This window comes from Vicia villosa, linkage group LG4, assembly GCF_029867415.1.
Source record: "Vicia villosa cultivar HV-30 ecotype Madison, WI linkage group LG4, Vvil1.0, whole genome shotgun sequence".
Classification (NCBI taxonomy): Eukaryota; Viridiplantae; Streptophyta; class Magnoliopsida; order Fabales; family Fabaceae; genus Vicia; species Vicia villosa.
The window spans coordinates 89,953,864-89,962,840 of NC_081183.1; positions in this window are offsets into that span (position 1 = coordinate 89,953,864).

Consider the following 8,977-nt stretch of genomic DNA (forward strand, 5'->3'; position numbering starts at 1 on the left):
GACTCGAAAACGGTAAAATTAGGAAAATGTAGCAAACATCACAATTAATCAGAAAAACACATTTACGGGCGTTACAACCCTCCCCCACTTAAAAGATTTTCGTCCTCGAAAATAAGATTACCTGCTACAAACAACTCAGGATAGGAATCTCGCATCTTGCTCTCCAACTCCCAGGTCAAACCCTCACCTGCCGCACTTAACCATACGACTTTCACCAAGGCGATCTCTTTGCCTCGCAGAGTCTTAGTCTCACGATCTTCAATACGCACCGGTATCGTCTCAACCGTCAGGTTCTCACGCACTTGCACATCATCCATCTGAATCACATGGGACGGATCCGCAATGTATCTCCTCAACTGAGACACATGGAATACATCGTGCAGATTAGAAAGACTTGGCGGTAACGCCACCCGATACGCAACTTTGCCAACTCGCTCCGATATCTGATAAGGACCAATAAAACGCGGAGTAAGCTTCCTCGATTTCAAAGCTCGTCCAACACCAGTCATAGGTGTAACTCTTAAGAATACATGATCGCCGGCTTGGAATTCCAAATCTTTCCTTCGCTTGTCATGATAACTCTTTTGCCTACTCTGTGAACTTCTCATCTTCTCACGAATAAATTTCACCTTCTCTGTAGTCTCTCTTACTATTTCAGGTCCGAGTACCACACTCTCGCCCGATTCAAACCAACACAGTGGAGTTCTACACTTACGACCATATAGCGCTTCAAAAGGTGCCATTCCGATACTAGAATGAAAACTGTTGTTGTAAGTGAATTCTATCAACGGAAGATAAGTATCCCACGAACCTCCCTTCTCTAGAACACATGCCCTCAACAAGTCTTCTAACGATTGAATAGTCCTTTCGGTCTGACCGTCTGTTTGAGGATGATAAGCCGAACTCAACCTCAACTTAGAACCTAGAGCCTCTTGCAAACCTTTCCAAAAATCTGATGTGAACCTTGGATCTCTATCCGACACAATACTCAACGGTATACCATGTAGTTTCACAACCACCTTGATATAAATCTCAGCCAACTTCGCAACTGGAAAAGTGATGTTAATAGGAATAAAGTGAGCAGACTTTGTCAACCTATCAACAATCACCCAAACTGCATCGAAACCTCTCACAGTATTTGGTAAACTCGTCACAAAGTCCATAGAAATACTATCCCATTTCCACTCTGGAATATCCAACGGTTGCAACAACCCTGCAGGACGCTGATGCTCCACCTTTGACTTCTGACATACCAAACACGCATACACAAACTGAGCCACATCCCTTTTCAAACCAGACCACCAAAAGATCTTCTTCAAATCCTGATACATCTTATTGGCTCCCGGATGAATACTCAATCTGCTTCTGTGACCTTCCTCTAAAATCATCTTTTTCAGCTCGGAATCATCAGGTACACAAATTCGACCACGAAATTTCAAAACACCCTGACCATCCACTCTGAAGTCGCCATCATTACTTTGATTTGCCACCATAAACAAATCAACAAGTTTCACATCCATTTTCTGTCTCTCGCTAACGGTCGACAGAAAATCATTCGTCACTTTCAACATACCCATCTTCACACTACCTGGCGTCAATTCACATACTAAACTAAGATCACGAAACTGCTCCAGAAGTTCCCACTCCTCCGCCATCATAGCGGACATATGCAAAGATTTCCGACTCAAAGCATCGGCAACCACATTAGCTTTACCAGGATGGTAATTCAAGCTAAATTCATAGTCCTTCAAGAATTCCAACCACCTACGTTGTCTCATGTTCAACTCTTTCTGATCAAATAAGTATTTCAAACTCTTATGATCACTAAAGACCTCGAACCTTGCACCGTAGAGATAATGCCTCCAAATCTTTAATGCAAAAACCACCGCAGCTAACTCTAAATCATGGGTGGGATAATTCTTCTCATGAATCCTTAACTGCCTCGAAGCGTAAGCCACCACCTTACCTTCCTGCATCAAAACACCACCTAACCCCATATGCGATGCATCACAATACACCACAAACGGTTCCTCAGGATCAGGTAAAACCAAAACCGGAGCTGAAGTCAACCTTCTCTTCAACTCTTCAAAATTCCTTTCACAAACTATGTCCCAAATAAACGCCTTACCCTTGCAAGTAAGCTGAGTTAACGGAAGTGCCAACTTCGAAAAGCCTTCAATGAATCTTCGATAATAACCTGCCAAACCTAAAAAGCTTCTGATCTCAGTAACCGATCTCGGAACCTCCCATTGTAGCACTGCATCTACTTTGGATGGATCCACTGCAATCCCGTTACCTGAAATCACATGACCAAGAAAACTCACCTCTGATAACCAGAACTCGCACTTGGATAACTTAGCATACAACTGCTTCTCCCTTAAAACCTGTAGCACAACACGCAAATGATCCTCATGCTCTTCCTGAGACTTAGAATAAATCAAGATATCATCTATGAAGACCACAACAAACTTATCCAACTGATCATGGAATATGCGATTCATATACTCCATAAACACACCAGGTGCATTAGAAACTCCGAACGGCATCACCAAAAACTCATAATGCCCGTACCGAGTCCTAAACGCAGTCTTCTGAATATCTTCTTCCTTCACCCGAATCTGATGGTAACCAGATCTTAAATCAATCTTGCTAAACACACTGGCTCCCACCAACTGATCCATCAAGTCGTCAATCCTAGGAAGCGGATACTTATTCTTAATCGTCACCTTGTTCAACTGGCGATAATCAATACACAACCTCATGCTTCCATCCTTCTTCTTTACCAACAGTACTGGAGCTCCCCATGGTGAAACACTAGGCCTCACAAAATGTTTTGCTAGCAACTCTTCCAATTGTTTCTTTAATTCCACTAACTCTGATGCCGACATTCTATACGGCGCCATAGAAACAGGCCTCGTACCAGGAACTAGATCTATGGAAAACTCCACCTCTCTCTTTGGCGGCACATCAGAAAAGTCTTCAGGAAACACTTCGGGAAATTCTCGCACTACTGGAAAATCCCCAACTGCAGCTCGACTCTCCACAGTCAACGATGCAAACACACCAAACAATTGTGCCCCATCTTCTAACAGTCGATTCAACTCCTTGGTAGATAAGACATCAAATTCCACATCCTTCTCAAGAAATGGAAACCTCACCAACTTATGATAACAATCGATATGGACACGATTATTCATTAACCAATCCATTCCCAGAACCACGTCTAACTCGTTCATCGACAAACAAATCAAATCAACAGTGAAGTCCTTACCGAAGATTGATACCGGACAATTCTTACAAACTAGAGAAATAATCACCGACCCCATTGCTGGTAAATCGATAACCATCTCACCACCCAAATCAGATAGAACAAGACCTAATCTTTTAACACAATCATCGGCTATAAAACAATGCGAAGCACCCGTATCAATAATAGCAATTAAAGGAATGCCATTAATAAAACAAGTACCTCTGATCAGTCGATCACCCTTGTCCGTCTGAGTTCCAGCCAAAGCAAACACCTTCCCACCAGCTTGAACTTTCTTCTTCTGACATTGGCCGCTCATGTGTCCTTCTTCACCACAATTAAAACACACTATTCCCTTGAACGTACAGTCGGGTGACAAATGTCCTGCCCTCCCACACTTGAAACATTTCCTCGAGTCACCATTGCACACATTACTTTTGTGGCCAGGTTTACCACACTTAAAACACACAATCTTAGCAGGAGCATCTCCCCCACTAAACCTAGGTCCATAATTCATCTTTTGCTTACCCTTCCCTCCATCATATGGCGTCCCACGATTCTGCGGACCTTTGTTCCTCTTTTCATTAATCACCTTATGATGAGCATTATTATCCTCATCATAAATCCTACAGCTGTCCACCAAATCTGGAAACACCCGAATCTTCTGATACCCTACCGCCTTCTTGATATCAGAACGTAACCCATTCTGGAACTTAATGCACTTAGAAAATTCTGCTCCCTCACCAACAAAGTGCGGGTAGAATTTCACAAGTTCATTAAACTTTGCCACATATTCAGACACAGACATGCTGCCTTGAACCAAAGCCAGAAACTCAGTCTCTTTCTTCCCACGGACATCCTCCGGATAATACTTCCTCAAAAACTCTCTCTTGAACACCGTCCAGGAAATCTCTTCAGCGGTTGCTTCTAACCTTGCCAAAGTCTCCAGCCACCAATCATCAGCCTCCACAGCTAACTGATGAGTGCCATACCTGACTTTCTGCTCTTGCGTGCAATCCATCACACGAAAGATCCTCTCCATCTCCTTCATCCAAGTCAAGGCTCCCTCGGGGTCATGCGTTCCCTTAAACACAGGAGGATTCTCCCTCTGGAAAGTCGCCAAACTCCGAGACCTTGCATTCTCATCCGTATGCATAGCTTCAGCCATAGCTTGCAATGCAGCAGCAATAGCAGCGTCATTACGTCCAGCCATCTCTAAACTTCATAATAACACCAAGAGAAGTAAGCCCAAAAAAATAACACAAGAATTGTTAGACGAAACGACACGACACTTGGTCGGACAAGACCAACCCGCTCTGATACCACTAATGTAACACCCCAATTCTACCCAGGCATATAGGTACAAATATCAGAGTATAAAAATTAAATTCATAAAAACAATTAGGGCGTTACACTTAAGTAACCACATAACCAAACATAACATACTCGCAAAAGATGCGTAACACAAATAATCAAAGAGGACGGATACACATAAACACCTGAATGTATTCATACTTATATAAATGCATCGGTAAACAAAATATCCACAACATTCTTCCAAAATACATCGCATGAGAAGGTATCCACAATACATAATACGAATGCATCTAAAGGATCAAATATACATCAAAAGGATCCTATAAGCATTATCTACAAAATAAGTGTTCGATCCCCCCCTAGGTGTTACGTATCACGAGCGGACGACACCAAAACGGACGACTACAAAGAGAGCACCTACACTTGCGGATCACCTGCACATTACCCACGAGTAGGTAACATTAAGGCAGAAGGGTGAGAATACAATTCATAATGAAAGCATGATCAATATAGTAATGCCCACAATATCATTAAGAATCATATAACGAGATAATCCAATAAGTCAACCACAATCAATATATAAGTAATGCGGTACATGAATGATAACATAAATTATAAAGACTGACGATGATGAATGAGACCCGACTATGCGTATGCATGTGGTACCAAATCCGGAGTAAAACTCCTCCTTGTCATTATGACAAATACACCTGCCAAGCATTATGCTGGGACTTTATTCCACTCAGGAAGCCCGCAGGCTGTCGTCATCGAGCACGCAGCTCCCACTGATGACCTCTTGCCACTCAGGCTCATTCCATTACCGAGCATTAAGCCCCTACTGGTAACCATGCCCGCAGGCCATCTGTTAACAGCATTCCGCCATTAACGTATTGAAATGTTATGCTGTGCATACAAACGACTCGATTACATAACAACAACAACGATAATATAACTCGGTCACATATCCTCATCACACCGGTTATATTAATCCACGCGGATACATCATCAAAATTGCCACTCAGGCGTTCATATTCACACAGCACACATATACCGTCAAAACATACTTGATTAGCAAATATCATTTCACAAAAATACATTTATGAAAAATTCGTTCAACCACTAACACACTCCTCCTTATCATAAAGCATACTCAAGGGTTCTCATAATACTTCAAACGGCGCGTAGAAACGACCTACGGTTCAAAAGATACAACAAAACGAAGTTTGGAAAAACAAAATTTCACACAGTCCGCTTGAGCTCCGCTCAGCGGACCCAGACAGGGAATTCACCAAACGAAAATACAGAACCTCCGCTCAGCGGACCCAGACAGAGATTCCTGCAAAAGAACCTCCGCTCAGCGGACCTGCGTAAACCCAGAAAAACCAGTCCTGCAACAGACCGTCTCAGCTCCCTCTAAACCATTCAAAACCCATTTAAACCTTCATCCCAACACCAATACAACACAAACATGCTATATATACACCTAATCCATGATTATCACATGGTTGAATCATCACATATTATCTTTGACCTATATTTCTTCATAAGCAAGAAAACATGGAGAAATGAAAAACAAACATGATCCATGTGAATATCTATCATCATAGTACACATACACACCACAAAATCAAGTTTATATCTTCAAAACTCACAAAACACACAATTTGCCATTGTTGAACAAGCTTGGAAAAGAGTAAGAACAAGAACAAAACACACAAAACTACAAGAATCATACAATCAAGATAAACTATATTCATCCCCCTTACCTTGGTTGGATTCTTGGCTCTAGCTTGGTTTGGATTCTACAACTCTCTTCTTCTCTTTGTTTTTCTCCTCTTTCTCTTCTCTTCCCAAGTTCTCTTTCTTTCTATCTCAAAATATCTCTTTTCCTCTCTATATCAAAATATCTCTTTCTATTTCTCTACTTCTCATTTTCCCCCACTCAACTTTCATAAATTCTAATTTTGGCCCAAATGTCACTAAATATCAATTCTAACCAATTAACACCCAAAACATAATAATTACACACATGGAAAGTAATAAGTAAAATATTAACATAATTAATATTTACCGACTGACTCGACTCGAAAACGGTAAAATTAGGAAAATGTAGCAAACATCACAATTAATCAGAAAAACACATTTACGGGCCTTACACATGATATGTCCTTCACAACTTCAATATCCTAAAAATTGTTATACAAAGTCCTTGAATCAAAGCTAAAAGGACACATGATTCTATTTCAATACTTTTCACTTCTCCTTTGTTCACTGATTCGAGGATCGGAGTGTTCACAAATACTACATGTTAATTTAAACATAGAGCATCCATTAGTTTACAGGTTTCCTTTTAGATCCATTCATCGGCATCCAACTCGACTCTCCATCTCAAATCAATTACTACCTTTGTCCCTAATTGTAAGACCCTCTTAAATTTTTTTCTTATCCCTTTTTATAAGATTCTCTTAAACTTTCAAAGTGCATTAATTATTTTTTTCCGAACACACCACTAATTATATAACATCTTTTTCTACAATCAATTATAAATACATATGTATGAAAATCAATTATTTTTCTCTCTGAAGGGTAAATTTATAAAATTGTATAAATAGTCAATAAATTTAATACTTTAACAAACTTTCTTAATTAGCGTAATTTTGTCTACGGAGTCTTATATTTAGGGACGGGGTAGTATTAGTCGAGTTAATAGATATAAATCTATATGGTTACACTAACGTACATAAAACACGAGATATTGTCATTGAAATTCATTTTATAAATATAATACAAAATTACGGTAAGATGATAGATTTTCATTGAACATCATTATAAAACTAGTTTAATATTGACCGTGTATGTCTTATTTTCTCAAACATTATCTGAATGAGAAATGATATTCCTACATTATGAAATATACTGTTCACAAATATGTGAACAGTGTTTTTTTTAATACTTTTTTTATAGATTTTTTATTTATTTTTTAAATTACTTTGGTTAATGAAATATCAGAACTTGGTTAATATATATTCTGACATAAAAAGGTATTTTTAAGTTATAAAGTAAAGTTGGTTAATTGAGTATTATAAATTGGTTAGTATAGTTCATAGTTTGGTTATCAAGTGTTCTGATATGAAATATTAAATCTTACGTAGTAAACCAACTTTGGTTAATATTATGTATTAAGTTGGTTAATACAATACATAACTTTGGTTAATGAGTTCTCAAATATAAAAAAAATTAAATAGTAAAATAAAGTTGCTCAATAAAATGTAAAAGTTGGTTAATACATTTATAATTTAGTGTCAGAACATGTTTAATAATATGTATTTTATTGGTTAATGAAATAGTGAAAGTAGTTTATAAGTTATAAGTAAAAAAAATGGTTAATGATGTAGATTTTTGTGGTTAATCTAATTGTGAAGTTGGTTAATGACGTAATCTTATATTTGTGTTATAAAATAAATTTTAAATTTTTTTTTGTAAAACAATTTTTAAAAAAAAAATATTGTTTACCATATAAATACGATGAACAATATATACTGTATAAGTATTTGGTGTAGGAAATGGTGTACAAATAGCATTGCTGTTAACTGAATAATTATTTTGATTCTTAAAACAGAAATATAATAAAATACACAATAAACAAATTTAATACATTTCATAATTTTCTTTTTTCTAGTTTTTTTTTCTTTAAACATTTCACAATTGTTTTGAAATTTTCAAACAATTCTTATAATAAGATATAAGCAAGCCTGACCCTAGTGGCAGGCAAACAAGTCCTTTGTCTAGGGCCTTTATTTTTTGCTTGCCAATATGAATGGAAATGTATAGGGATAGCAAAACAGGGCCGCCCGCCCCGCCCCACACCTGCCCCACTTAAAGCTCGTCAAAGAATGAGCGGGGCGAGCAAGTCTACCAAGTGAAATGGGAATAAAAATGATGCCCGCCCCACCAAGATGGCGGGTTGGCGGGCGGCGGGCTTGGGCGCCTATTTTTTATTTATGTATTTTTTTCAATTTTTAATATATTAATATGCTTTTTTTACCTTTAAATTAAATTTTTCACCTATTTTTTAAAACAATTTTTTATAAAAATTTATTTTAAATAAATTTTACTTAAAAAATAATACATATATTTACAAATAAATGTATAAATTAAAACTATCAAGAATTGAAATTACTATAATTAACTAAAAAAATGACGGACTTAAGGCGAGACGGACTGAACGATTAGGCGAGACAGGTTTTGACGGGCGGTGGGCTTTGGCAGGAAGAATTTTAGCGGACGACAGATTTTGGCAGGGCGGATTGTGGTGGGCCACGGGCTCAAAATCACAATCTAACCCGCCAATTTTTGACGGATGCACGGTCCGCCTAGGCGAGCCACGACCCATTTTGCCATCCCTAGAAATAT